We start from the raw sequence: 14,742 nt of genomic DNA, 5'->3' as shown, positions 1-14,742 counted from the left end.
TGGACAAAAATGTATACAGAAATTTTACTTTATTTGACAAATTTTATCACAGAAACTTAAAAAAAAATCTTTTTTTTTGACAAAATTCATGTCTTTTTTGATGAATATATTAAAAACAAAAAATTGCAGCAGCAATCAAATAGCACCAAAAGAAAGCTGTATTAGTGACAATAAAAGGAGGGAAAATTAATTTAGCTAGTAGGTTGTATGACCAAGCAATAAACCGTGAAAGCTGCAGTGGTCTGAATGGAAAAAAAGGTTTTGGTCCTTAAGGCGTAGAAAGACTGTGCTCCTCAAGTGGTTAAATACTGCACAATGATCAGGTGATTGTTCACAGAGTTCCAGAGATGAGACCTCTGCTGGTGGACAGCGGATGTTCATGTAAAGTCCATAATGACACCAGCAGGAATTCAAACAAGCAGCATGACATTACCCCCCCCCCCCCCCCTTTAGGAGCGACCTCTGGACGCTCCACTAGACCTCCAACTTACACCCACCTTGGTCCCAATCTGGCAAAGTGGTATGCAGCAAATACCATTTCAGAGTAGACAACAGATGCCAATGCTGTGTGGGCAGGGAGGGATATAATTCAAAAATAAAACCACAAGTCTTTGGAGACTGAGCTGCTGGACACTGGAGAACCTGGACAGTAAGTGACTCGAAAGAATCTAGCAGAATAATGAGCTTGATAGACTGCAAACCACCAGGCAAGACTGTAGACTTGGCAACAGGCAGGAGATCATCAGATGGAACCACAGGCTGAGCAGCAACTTGAGCACCACCAGGAAGAACAGCGGACTGGATGCCATCAGGAGCAGGAACAGTAGGCTGGATGCCATCAGGAGCAGGAACAGTAGACTGGATGCCATCAGGAGCAGAAACAGCAGACTGGATGCCATCAGGAGCAGAAACGGCAGGTCGATGCCATCAGGAGCAGAAGCAGCAGACTGGATGCCATCAGGAGCAGGAACAGCAGACAAAGTCTGTAATAGCTGAGCCATAGTAGAAGTCCATAATGGCCATGTAGCAGCAGGAACACAAGTCTGTATCAACTGGATAGCCGCATAAACAGAAGGAAACTGAATGCCAGCACGAGCATGTAGTAACTGAGCATCATCAAAATTCTGCAAACAGGATGCCAGCAATAGCTTGCGGGCGCAGGGTGCCTAAAAAAGTCTTTAGAGAATGCATGCCAACCAAAGTTTTCATAAACTGGGGGTCAGCAGAGGAAACTGGCTGGATCCAAGGCTGAGCATCAGGAAGCTGGACGGCTGGAGGCCGGAAAGCATCCGGCAGAACATCAGGCTGGGCAATGACCTGCAGACTGGCAGGCAGGGAAACAAACTGCTTAGTTTCCGACAGGACAGCAGCTGGTTGAACTACTTCAGACAGTGAAGCAGCAGGCTGAACAGCTGCAGACAGGGAAGCAGCAGGCTTTTGAGCTTCAGACAGGGAGGCAGCAGGCTGGTGAGCTTCAGACAGGCAGGCAGCAGGCTGAACAACATCAGAGATCTGGACCGTTGGCTGAGCACCTGGCTGGGCTGTTGGCTGAGCACCTGGCTGGGCCGTTGTCTGAAATCGGAATGAAGTGTGTGCGGGCTGGAGTAACGCCTGTGCAAGCTGGAGCAACGCCTGTGCGGGCTGGAGCAATGCCTGTGCGGGCTGGATGCAACACTCTGCAGGCTGGATGCAACACTCTGCAGGCTGGATGCAACACTCTGCAGGCTGGATGCAACACTCTGCGGGCTGGATTCAAAGCTCGGCGGGCTGGATTCAAAGCTCGGCGGGCTGGATTCAAAGCTCTGCGGCCTGGATGCAAGTCTCTGCGGCCTGGATGCAAGTCTCTGCGGCCTGGATACAGAGTTCTGCGGGCTGGATGCAAAGCTCTGCGGGATGGATGCAAAGCTCTGCGGGATGGATGCAAAGCTCTGCAGGCTGGATACAAAGCCTGTATTAGTGCACACATTATCGCTGAAGCTAACACCCCCCCTTTGCCTGTAGTGAGTGCTAGTTGTGTAATGTAGTCCAGTTATTGGAGCTCTGCACATCAATGCAGATAAATCATTCAGGTATAAGTTTTGTTTGAAAGCGCTGCCATGTCTCCCACTGTGCAAAACTGCAATATCAGCAGGGCTAAATGGTGGATCAAGAAAATTATCCTTGGATAATTTACTTTTCAACAACCAATTAAGGACCTGCAACAGGTCCTGCACATCTTCTGCAGACAAGATTTTCCGTTTTACATAGTTTTGCACTAAATCCATTATCTGCTGAAGATGCATTCTAGAGTAAGATGTAAAGTACAGGAAGGAAAAACTTTTGTTATCTTCAGCGACCAAGGCATAGTAAAACACATCATCAAATTTTCAGTTTAAATCCATGATTGCAGACAAGGGCCCTCAGTCTTTCCGTGATCAATGAATTTTGGGTAGGCTAGATCATTATGTAAGGATCTGCGCATGCAGATCCTTATCAAGGCAAAACAAGAAATAGAGATCACTTGTAAGAAAATACTGAGGCCTGCACAGATTGGATTTAAAGGTGAATGAACTTGTTTATTTACAGAAGTACAAATACACATACAAACAATATGAATGCAATCATACAATGACCGTAGTGCCCCGATATCACCCTGACTACCTAACTAATATAAAACAAATGCACAGACACAGGTCACACAATATGTACAATATCAGCAATCAGGAAGACAGATCACACAATATATACAATAGCCACACACAGGAACCTGGATCACACAATATATACAATAGCCACACCCAGGAACCTGGATCACACAATATATACAATAGCAATACTAATGCAATATATACAGACATGTATCAGCAGAATAAGCACACAGGAGAATAGTAGAGATGGGCCGAACCTCCGATTTTAGGTTCGCGAACCAACCGCGAAAGTTCGGTTCGCATGAACTTTCACGAACCGCAATAGACTTCAAGGGAGAAGCGAACTTGAAAATTTAGAAAAAATTATGCTGGCTAGAAAAGTGATGGAAAAGATGTTTCAAGGGGTCTAACACCTGGAGGGGGGCATGGCGGAGTGGGATACATGCCAAAAGTCCCGGGGAAAAATCTGGATTTGACGCAAAGCAGCGTTTTAAGGGCATAAATCACATTGAATGCTAAATTGCAGGCCTAAAGTGCTTTAAAACATCTTGCATGTGTATACATCAATCAGGTAGTGTAATTAGTGTACTGCTTCACACTGACAGACCAAACTCACTGTGTAACGCACCACAAACAGCTGATTGTGTAGTGACGGCCGTGCTGGACTGGTGCGCAACATGGCGAGATTGCTCTTTCTCAGTGATATCAGGTAATGTCTGACTGCCTTATCAACTTTCGATGGTTCTTTTTCTACTATTGTTAAAGCTTAGCGTACATCTATTTTTTTTTTAAATTACATTTACTACTTGCTGTTCAGTACCTGCAACGAGAATCTGTTATGGAGGGAAAGTCTGCCATTGTCACCACGGGTAATGGCCGGGGAATCAAGGTTCGATTCCGGTCCGAAGTGGGAGCCTGAGCCCCATGCTCTACCTGCCCTGACCGTGTTTTGCAGTCCAGGCATCTGTGGTCAGATGGACCCCTGACCCAGCGGAAGATAAACCAACTTGAAAGCATTTGCCAAGAATGTTTTATGGAGGGCAAGTCTGCCATTCATTCAACTGTGTGAAACTTTCGATGGTACTAGTTTCTCAGTACCATGGTGACTGACCACGGGCAATGGCTGGGAAATTCGGTTTCTATTCCGTTCCGGAGTTGGAGCCTAAGAAACTGCTACCACCACACATCCAGGCAAGGAAGGCAGCAGGCATGGCATGCCCGCCCCAATGTAGTGACCAAAAATAACAATACGGGAGGACTTTCGAGGCCCTGCTGTGTATGTGAAATGAATCAACTTTAAATCCTTTAACAAGAATCTGTTATGGAGGACAATGATTCCATCATCAACCTCCTTTATGAGAATCTGTTCTGGAGGGCAAGTCTGCCATCCATTCAAGTGAAAGGTATGCACTGACTGCCAGGTATAATACAATGTGCAGTCACAGATGCAGTGAAAGGTATGCAGTGACTGCAAACAGCCGTTTGTGTAGTGACGGCCGTGCTGGACTGGTGCACAGCATGACGAGAGTGCAGGTGATGGTGGCTTTACAGCCCATATGGTCGACCGGCTGATGTAGCTGAATGACAGAACAGTGACTGTCCAGCTGATCAAATTTGGTCTGATCACAATGAAGCAACGACCTTATTATCTTTGGTGTGCCAACCCCCGAGACACTCGTATAGCCGGCGGTCATTGCTTTATTGTGATATGCAAGCCCCTTCACCGCGGCAAGGTAATGATCATGAAGGGGGATGGGCACATGTACATGCCTTTTGTTTTGTTGTTGCAGCCGCCCGCAGTGCAGCCAGAAAAATTAGGCAGGCATGTAGACGCCCCAGAAAAATTATTATAGCGGCCGCTGCTAGCAGGAATCCACCTGAAGTCCTGGACCCTGTTGGTGGTGGCGGAAAAGGCAGTCAAGCGGCCGGCGGGCAGAGGTGCTGTGTGGGGAGCGACTTAGTCTTGGGGCAGGCAGCCAGTCACACGGCGTGCAGGCAGAGATGCTGTGTGTGGGGACTGACTTAGTCTTTGGTCACCTCCTGAAACGGCCGCATGAGCCTGCATGCATTTCGCATCAGTGTCCAGTTCAGTGGCCAGAACATCCCCATCTTCCCAGATTGTGTCCTTCTACTGTAATTGTACAGGTACTGGGTGCTGGCTTTCTCCTGGTCTAGCAGGCGAGAGAACATGAGCAGGGTCTAATTCCAGCGAGCCGGGCTATCGCATATCAAGCATCTCAACTGCAAGTTGTTTCTCCGCTGAATGTCTGAAAAGCGTGCCATGGCCGTGCAAGACCGCCTGAAATGCCCACACAACTTCCTGGCCTGCTTCAGGACGCCCTCTAAGCCTGGGTACTTTGACAAAAATCTTTGAATGACCAGATTCAACACATGTGCTATGCAGTGTACATGTGTCAGCTTTCCCAAATTCAAAGCGGAAAGGAGATTGCTGCCGTTGTCACACACCACGCTGCCGATCTCCAGCTGGTGCGGGGTCAGCCAGTGCTCCACCTGTTTGTTAAGAGCAGCCAGGAGAGCTGGTCCAGTGTGACTCTCCGCTTTAACCTCTTGACGACCAGCTAACGCCGATTGGCATAAACTGGTCGTCTGCAAGTTTCCATGGAAACGGCCGCCTTTCCATGTCCGTTCACGGAGGCTGTCTCCGTGAACAGCCGGAGAGCCGCCGATCGCGGCTCGCCGGCAAAATGTAAACACGCGGGGAAGAAATCCCCGCTGTTTACATCATACGGCGCTGCTGCACAGCAGCGCCGTAAGGCAGATCGGCGATCCCCGGCCTCTGATTGGCCGGGGATCGCCGTCATTTGATAGCCTATCCTACAATGTGCAGGACGGATATCCGTCCTGCGCAGCTCAGAGGGGAAGGGAGAGGGACGGAGCGCTGAAAACGCTGCGGAGGGGGGCTGTGAAGAGCCCCCCCACAAAACGCAGCACAGATCATTCAGAAAAGCCCTGGTCGGCAAGTGGTTAAGGCAAGACATGTCTAAGATGGCGTGACACCGTCGTACCTGGCATGCAGCATAGGCTCTGGGGAGATGGGGCTGTGTAGCGGGAGAGGAGAAAGCAGCACCACTAGAGTTGAACTGCCACTCAGCCAAGGAGGAGGATGACAGCGAAGAGGATGTAGCAGGAGGAGTAGGAGAGGAGGTGGCAAGAGGCCTGCCTGCAAGCCGTCGAGGTGTCACTAGTTGGTCCGCTGCGCAGCCACGTACTCCCTGCTTGCCATCGTTTACCAGGTTGACCCAATGGGCTGTGTAAGTAATGTAGCGGCCCTGGCCGTGCTTGGCAGACCAGGCATCCGTGGTCAGGTGGACCCTTGACCCAACGCTGTGTGCCAGAGATGACACCACTTGCCTCTGAACTTCACGGTACAGTTTGGGTATTGCCTTTCTAGAAAAATAAGTGCAGCCTGGTATCTTCCACTGCGGTGTTCCAATGGCCACAAATTTACGGAAAGCCTCAGAGTCCACCAGCTTGTATGGTAATAGCTGGCGGGCTAATAGTTCCGCCATGCCAGCTGTCAGGCGACGGGCAAGGGGGTGATGGGCAGAAATTGGCTTCTTCCGCTCAAACATTTCCTTCACTGACACCTGGCTGCTGTGGGCAGAGGAGCAGGAACCGCTCAAGGGCAGAGGCGGAGTGGAGGAGGGTGGCTGTGAAGGTGCAAGGGAGAAAGCGGCTCAAGATGCTGCACCTGAAGGAAGAAGAGGAGAAGGAGGGTGGCTTTTCTTTTGTGTGATTTTGCTCAGGTGTTCTTCCCATTGCTGTTTGTGCCTTATCTCCAGGTGCCTTCGTAAGGCAGTTGTCCCTACGTGAGTGTTGGCCTTTCCACGGGTCAATTTTTGGAGACAGAGAGAACAGATGGCTTCACTCCGATCTGAAGCAGACACATGAAAATATTTCCACACCGCTGAGCCACCCTGGGGTGTGGGCACTATGGTGGCCTCAGAGTCAGCAGCTGACGTTGAAGGGCATGTTGGCTGGCTGTCCATAGCTGGCGATACATGGCGCCGGATACTGCCACCAGCTGTTTCTGAGGACGAGCTCCCCCTGCTTCTTTCAGGAACTCGTCTCCTCCTACTCCTCTCTGACTCCCCCTCCGAACTGTCCCCCTGTTCATCTCTTCTATTGGGAACATACGTGGCATCCGTATAATCGTTATCATAATCATCCTGCCCAGCTTCGCTTTCCTCAGACACCTCCAAAACTGCACAAACAGCAGGTACTTCATCATAATCATCCTCCTTCATTATGTCCATATTGTCGCCTAACTAACACACATGAGGTGGCGTAACTTGCTTAGTGCCTTCATAATGTTGTAGCAGTAGTGGGCGTGAATCAGTGATTTCACCACCAAATAACTCCTGCGAAGTGTCAAATGCAGTGGATGTGGTGCTTGTAGTAGCGCTGGTGGCTGCGGGAGATGAGGCGTTCTGTGTTAAATAGTCAACCACGTCCTGACAATTTTGGGAGGTGATGGGACGTGCCTTCTTCTGAGCACTGTACATTGGGCCAGGGCCACACGAAATCACATCAACACGACCACGCACACACCTGCCACGTGGCCTTCCTCTGGGTCTGCCGCTACCTCTTCTGCGACCTGGTTTGTCAGTTTTGTCCATATCGGGGGGGGGGGGGGGGGGGATTAAGTGAAAGGTATGCACTGATTTGACTAATGCAATGTGCAGTCACACAGGTGCAGCAGTTAACAGGTATGTACGGAGTGGTATATCACACTGGGTGCACTCACGTAGGTAGGTGTGTTCACTGAACCCAACAGCTAGGTAGGTATATGCAGTAATGGGTATTACAATGTGCAGCTGCCTATCACACACACAGGTACAGTAGTCACTGAATGTGCTGGGCCTGGGCTGGCAGTGGCACTGTACACAGTGTAAATTACAAAAGCTGTCGACGCAACACAAGTGCAGTAATGGGTATCACACAATGTGCAGCTGACTGACACATGTAGTTACTGACTGTCTGAATGTGCTGGGCCTGGCTGGCAGTGGCACTGCACACAGTATGAATTAAAAAAGCTGTCACCACAACACAAGTGCATTAATAATGGGTATTACACAATCTGTAGCTGATACAGTTAGTCACTGAATGTGGTGGGCCTGGCTGGCAGTGCTACATCTGAGAGACAGAGGGAGCTTAGGGAGTTCAATAAGTGGCTGAGAAATTGGTGTAGGAAGGAGGGGTTTGGGTTCCTGGAGAACTGGGCAGACTTTTCAGTCGGCTACAGGTTCTACAGCAGGGATGGGCTGCACCTTAATGGGAAGGGTGCAGCTGCATTGGGGGGAGAAGATGGCTAAACAGTTGGAGGAGATTTTAAACTAGGATCTGGGGGGAGGCGGGAGGATAAAGTCTCAATACGTAGACAAGATGAAGTAAAAAGACAGTGGGAGCCTAACATTATGGGGGAGGAGAGGGGGGTGGGGACAGTGTAAAGGTTAAGGAGGTTGGTAAAACTTCAAGTAGCCCATTTCATGTAAACAAAATTGGTAAATGTGGTGGTAAACATATAAAGTGCATGATAACCAATGCTCGGAGCCTTGCAAATAAAATAGACGAACTAGAGTTCATTCTGAATGACAAAGGCTATGACATTGTGGGAATAACCGAGACATGGATGGATGAAAGCCATGACTGGATAGCTAATTTAAAAGGATACAATGTGATTAGGAAGGATAGAACAGGGAAAAAAGGTGGAGGGGTTTGTCTCTTTGTTAAGAATTCTTTTACAGCTGTCCTCAACGATGAGATGGAGGAAGATTGCGAAGATGTGGAGTCCGTTTGGGTAAATATTCATGGTGGAAATAAAAGTTGCCAATTGATTATTGGGGTATGCTACAGGCCACCTCATACTAATGAAGCTGCAGAACTGCGATTACTACAGCAGATTGAAAAAGCTGCAAGTAAAAATGAGGTCATAATTATGGGCGACTTCAACTTTCCAGACATTGACTGGAGTATTGAGGCTACCCATTCTGGTAAAAGCAGCAAATTTCTGGCAGCACTACAGGACAATAACTTGACTCAAATGGTAACGGAACCAACTAGGGGGAATGCGTTACTGGATCTGATCATTTCTAATAGACCAGATAATGTGTCAAATGTGCAGGTTCAAGAACATTTGGGAAATAGTGATCACAACATGATAACGTTTGATCTGGTGACTGATAGGCCACGGGGCAGCGGGACCACTAAAACTATGAATTGTATAAAAGCAAAGTTTAATCAAATTAGGCAGGCACTAAGTTTGGTGAACTGGGATAATGTACTACAAGGGGAGGACACTGAAGGGAAATGGCAAGCTTTTAAACTTATACTCAATCAATATTGTAGTATGTATATCCCATATGGAAACAAAATATTGAGGAATAAAAAAAGGCCTCTATGGATGTATAGAAAGGTTAAAGATAAAATGAAGAGGAAAAAGAATGCCTATAAGGTCCTAAAACAGGAGGGGACCGAGGCTGCACTAAGCAATTATAAGGAGTGCAATAAAAATTGTAAAGAAATTAGGCTGGCAAAGATCGCTAGGGATATCAAATCTAACCCAAAAAAGTTTTACAAGTACATCAACTCTAAAAAAAAAAGAAAGGTTGACTGTATAGGACTCCTAAAGGGTGAGGGTGGGAACCCAATGGTGGATGACCAAGGTAAGGCAGAGTTATTAAATCCTATCTTTACTTCTGTCTTCACAAAGGAAACAGCACTGTTGCAAATTACAGAGGCAGAAGAGTCTCAATCTTCTAACTGTAATATTAAATACTTAACGCAGGAAGAAGTGAAGGCAAGACTAAATAAATAAAAAATAGACAAGGCACCTGGCCCGGATGGCATGCATCCTCGGGTCCTTAGGGAATTAAGTTCATTTATAGATAAACTCCTTTATCTTATCTTTTGTGATTCTCTTTCAACTGGCAGAGTCCCAGTGGATTGGTGTACAGCCCACGTTTTCCCATTATTTAAGAAGGGCAAAAAATCAGATCCAGGAAAATGATAGACCTGTACGCTTAACATCAGTTGTATGCAAACTATTTGAGGGGTTACTAAGAGATACTATACATGACTTCATAGTAGAAAATAATCTTATTTCTCAGCATCAACGTGGGTTTACTAAAGACAGGTCCTGTTTGACTAACATGCTCAGCTTTTATGAGGTAGTGAATGCTAATATGGATATCGGGAATGTTGTAGATGTGATATACTTGGACTTTGCAAAAGGCCTTCGACACTGTTCCCCACAAAAGTTTGGTGCAAAAGTTGAGGATGCAAGGACTGGGGAAGAGTCTGTGTGCATGGATAGGGAACTGGCTAATGGACAGAAAACAAAGAGTTGTAGTCAATGGATCGTACTCAAAATGGGAGACTGTTAGCAGTGGGATACCACAGGGGTCTGTTCTGGGTCCAGTGCTCTTCAATTTTTTTTTATTAATGACCTAGTAGATGCAGTAGTGAGCAATGTTGCTATTTTTGCAGATGATACAAAATTGTGCAGAATCATCAACTCTCAGGAAGATAGTGTCATATTGCAACAGGATCTGGATAGGATGGCTATATGGGCACATACATGGCAGATGAAATTCAACGTTGACAAATGTAAAGTCATGCATTGTGGTCGTACCAATGGTCTAGTACCATACAAAATAAATGGGATACAGTTGGGGACATCAAACTTGGAGAAGGACTTAGGAGTACTCATCGACAACAAGTTAAATAATCGTACTCAATGCCAAGCCACTGCAGCTAAAACTAACAAAATTTTGGGATGCATTAAAAGGGAAATAAAAACTCGGGATGCTAGCATAATATTGCCCCTGTTTAACTCTCTAGTAAGGCCACATCTGGAATATGGAATTCAGTTCTGGGCACCACATTACAAAAAAGATATTGCTGTTTTAGAGCAGGTGCAGAGACGAGCAACAAAATTGATACGTGGGATGGAAAGTCTCACTTACCAAGAAAGGTTAGATAAACTGGGTTTATTTAGTCTAGAGAAGAGACGCCTTAGAGGGGATCCAATTAACATGTATAAATACATCAGAGGGCAATATAATAGCTTGGCAGATGAGCTTTTTGTCCCTAGGCCTTCTCAAAGGACTAGAGGACATGATCTGTGCATGCAGGAAAAACGTTTTAGCCATTTATTTAGGAAAGGGTTCTTTACAGTAAGAGTGATTAAGATGTGGAATGCATTGCCACAGGAAGTCGTTATGGCGAACTCTATACCTGCATTTAAAGGGGGCTTAGATGCTTTCCTTGCGATCAGAAAAAAAAAATTCTGTCACTGCGGTGGGGAGGGTGAGGGTTTGGCCGGGTGATCAGAAGCCTGCAGGGGGGCAGATTAGGGCCTGATCTGATGGATAGGAGTGCTAGGGGGTGACAGGTGGTGACAGGAGGTGATTGATGGGTGTCTCAGTGGGTGATTAGAGGGGAGAATAGATGCAATCAATACACTGGGGAGGTGATCAGAAGGGGGTCTGAGGGGGATCTGAGGGTTTGGCCGAGTGATTAGGAGCCCACACAGGGCAAATTAGGGCCTGATTTGATGGGTAGGTGTGCTATATGGTGACAGGACGTGATTGATGGGTGTTTCAGGGTGTGAATAGAGGGGGGAATAGATGCAAGCAATGCACTGGGGAGGTGATCGGGGGTATCTGAGGGTGTGGGCCGGTCATTGGGTGCCCGCAAGGGGCAGATGAGGGTCTGATCTATTGGGTATGATGGGTAGCAGTGACAGGGGGTGATTGATGGGTGATCAGTGGGTGATTAGAGGGGAGAACAGATGTAAATAATGCAGTGGGGAGGTGATCAGAGGGGGTCTGGGGTGTTATCTGACGGTGTGGGTGGGTCTGATCTGATGGGTAGCAGTGACAGGTGGTGACGGGGTGATGGGGTGATTGATAGGCGATCAGTAGGTGATTACAGAGGAGAATATATGCAAGCAATGCACTGGCGAGTTGATCAAAGGGGGACTGGGGGGCTATCTGAGGGTGTGGGCGGGTGATTGGGTGCCCGCAAGGGGCAGATTAGGGTCTAATCTGATGGGTAGCAGTGACAGGGGGTGACAGGGTGATTGATAGGTGATCAGTAGGTGATTACAAGGGAGAATATAGGCAAGCAATGCACTGGCGAGTTGATCAGAGCAGGTCTGGGGGGGGGGCTATCTGAGGGTGTGGGCGGGTGATTGGGTAACCGCAAGGGGCAGATTAGGGTCTAATCTGATGGGTAGCAGTGAGGGGGTGACGGGCAATCTGAGGGTGTGGGCGGGTGATCAGGTGCCCACAAGGGGCAGGTTAGGGTCTGAGCTGATGGGTGGCAGTGACAGGGGGTAATTGATTTGTGATTGACAGGTGATTACAGGGGAGAATAGATGTATACAGTACACAGGGGTGGGGGTCTGGGGAGGATCTGAGGGGGTGGGGTGATCAGGAGCCCCCAGGGGGCAGTTTAGGACCTAATCTAAAAAATAGCATTGACAGATAGTGACAGGGAGTGATTGATGGGTGATTAGGGGGGTAATTGGGTGCAAACAGGGGTCTGGTGGGTGGGCAGGGGAGGGGGGATTAGTCTGAGGGGTGCTGTGGGTGATCAGGGGGCAGGGAGGGGGGCAGATCAGTGTGCTTGGATGCAGACAGGGAGGGCTGCAGCCTGCCCTGGTGGTCCCTCGATCACTGGGACCACCAGGGCAGGAGGCAGCCTGTATAATATGCTTTGTATACATTAGAAAGCGTATTATACGCTTGTAACGCGGCGATCGAGGGGTTAACAACCCGCCGGCGCTTCCGAACGGCCGGCGGGTTGACGTCGCGGGTGGGCGGAGCCTATTGCCGGCGGATGCGCTCACATGACAGCGTGCCATCCCCGACCAGAACGAGTCCCAGGACGCGACGCCCATCGGTGTTACATGGTCCTGGGCATGCCACTTTGCCGCCGCCCATAGGTAGTGGGTGGTCGGCAAGTGGTTAAGCAACACCAGTTGCCTTGTTGTCCTGCAGATCCTCTGCCTCTAATACGTTCAGGCATAGACCTGAACAAGCATGCAACAGATCAGGTGTTTCTGACAATAATGTCCGACCTGGCAAGATTACCTGCATACTTCCTTCTGGTTTAATTCACACACCACTGCGCAGGGGCGTCGCTAGCCCTATTTTGGGGGGGCACGTGCCCCCAATCTGTCCTGGGGTGCCACGGATCTCTTCCCCAGGGGTGCCCGCAGGGGTCTCTGACAGGCGCCGCCCGGCCGCCGCTCACCCCCTCTGTCCGCGGCTCCCTCCAGCCGCCGCCGCGTCACTTAGACCTCGATCAGGCGGCGACCAATCGTGCGGGCGCTAAACTCACTCACTCACTAGCTAAAGGGGCTCCCTGGCACTCACTCACTGCCTAAAGGGGCTCCCTGTCACTCACTCACTACCTAAAGGGGCTCCCTGTCACTCACTCACTACCTAAAGGGGCTCCCTGTCACTCTCTCACTACCTAAAGGGGCTCCCTGGCACTCACTCACTGCCTAAAGGGGCTCCCTGGCACTCACTCACTACCTAAAGGGGCTCCCTGTCACTCACTCACTACCTAAAGGGGCTCCCTGTCACTCACTCACTGCCTAAAGGGGCTCCCTGTCACTCACTCACTACCTAAAAAGGCTCCCTGTCACTCACTCCCTAAAGGGGCTCCCTATCACTCATTCACTACCTAAAGGGGCTCCCTGGCACTCACTCACTACCTAAAGGGGCTCCCTGGCACTCACTCGCTGCCTAAAGGGGCTCTCTGGCACTCACTCACTACCTAAAGGGGCTCCCTGGCACTCACTGCCTAAAGGGGCTCCCTGGCACTCACTCACTGCCTAAAGGAGCTCCCTGTCGCTCACTCACTACCTAAAGGACCTCCCTGTCACTCACTCACTACCTAAAGGGGCTCCCTGGCACTCACTCACTGCCTAAAGGGCCTCCCTGTCACTCACTACTTAAAGGGGCTCCCTGTTACTCACTGCCTAAAGGGGCTCCCTGGCACTCACTCACTGCCTGAAGGGGCTCCCTGGCACTCACTCACTGCCTAAAGGGGCTCCCTGGCACTCACTCACTACCTAAAGGGGCTCCCTGGCACTCACTCACTGCCTAAAGGGGCTCCCTGGCACTCACTCGCTACCTAAAGAGGCTCCCTGGCACTCACTCGCTACCTAAAGGGGCTCTCTGGCACTCACTCACTACCTAAAGGGGCTCCCTGGCACTCACTCACTACCTAAAGGGGCTCCCTGGCACTCACTGCCTAAAGGGGCTCCCTGTCACTCACTCACTGCCTAAAGGGGCTCCCTGTCACTCACTCACTACCTAAAGGGCTCCCTGTCACTCACTCACTACATAAAGGGGCTCCCTGTCACTCACTCACTACCTAAAGGAGCTCCCCGTCACTCACTACCTAAAGGGGCTCCCTGTCACTCACTACCTAACTGGAGGCGCCTGTCACTCACTAGCTAACCTGGGGGTCTCTGTCACTCACTACCTAACTTGGGGGCTACCATATTAAGGGGGCATTCTGCCTATTTATGTGAAATGCTGTCTATTTATGTGCCTCATGACTGCTGAATTTGTCTTGTTGGGAGCCTTATGATTTGTTGGGGGCCTCAAGATTGCTGAATTTGTCTTGTTGGGGGCCTCATGATTTGTTGGAGGCCTCATGATTGCTGAATTTGTCTTGTTGGTGGCCTCATGATTTGTTGGAGGCCTCATGATTGCTGAATTTGTCTTGTTGGGGGCCTCATGATTTGTTGGGGGCCTCATGATTGCTGAACTTGTCATGTTGGGGGCCTCACGATTGCTGAATTTATCATGTTGGGGGCCTCACGATTGCTGAATTTGTCATGTCGGGGGCCTCACGATTGATGAATTTGTCATGTCGGGGGCCTCACGATTGCTGAATTTGTCATGTCAGGGCCCACACGATTGCTGAATTTGTCTAGTCGGGGGCCTCATGATTGCTGAGTTTGTCTTGTTGGGGGTCACATGATTGCTAACTGCGATACTATAGGAAAAGCTGAATCCTTATCATATGAGACAATAGCATTAAACCTACTTTTTTAGCTTTTTAAAAC

Source organism: Hyperolius riggenbachi, chromosome 10 (genome assembly GCF_040937935.1).
Source record: "Hyperolius riggenbachi isolate aHypRig1 chromosome 10, aHypRig1.pri, whole genome shotgun sequence".
In the NCBI taxonomy this organism is placed as follows: domain Eukaryota; kingdom Metazoa; phylum Chordata; class Amphibia; order Anura; family Hyperoliidae; genus Hyperolius; species Hyperolius riggenbachi.
Note: the sequence above shows the minus strand (reverse complement) of the source record.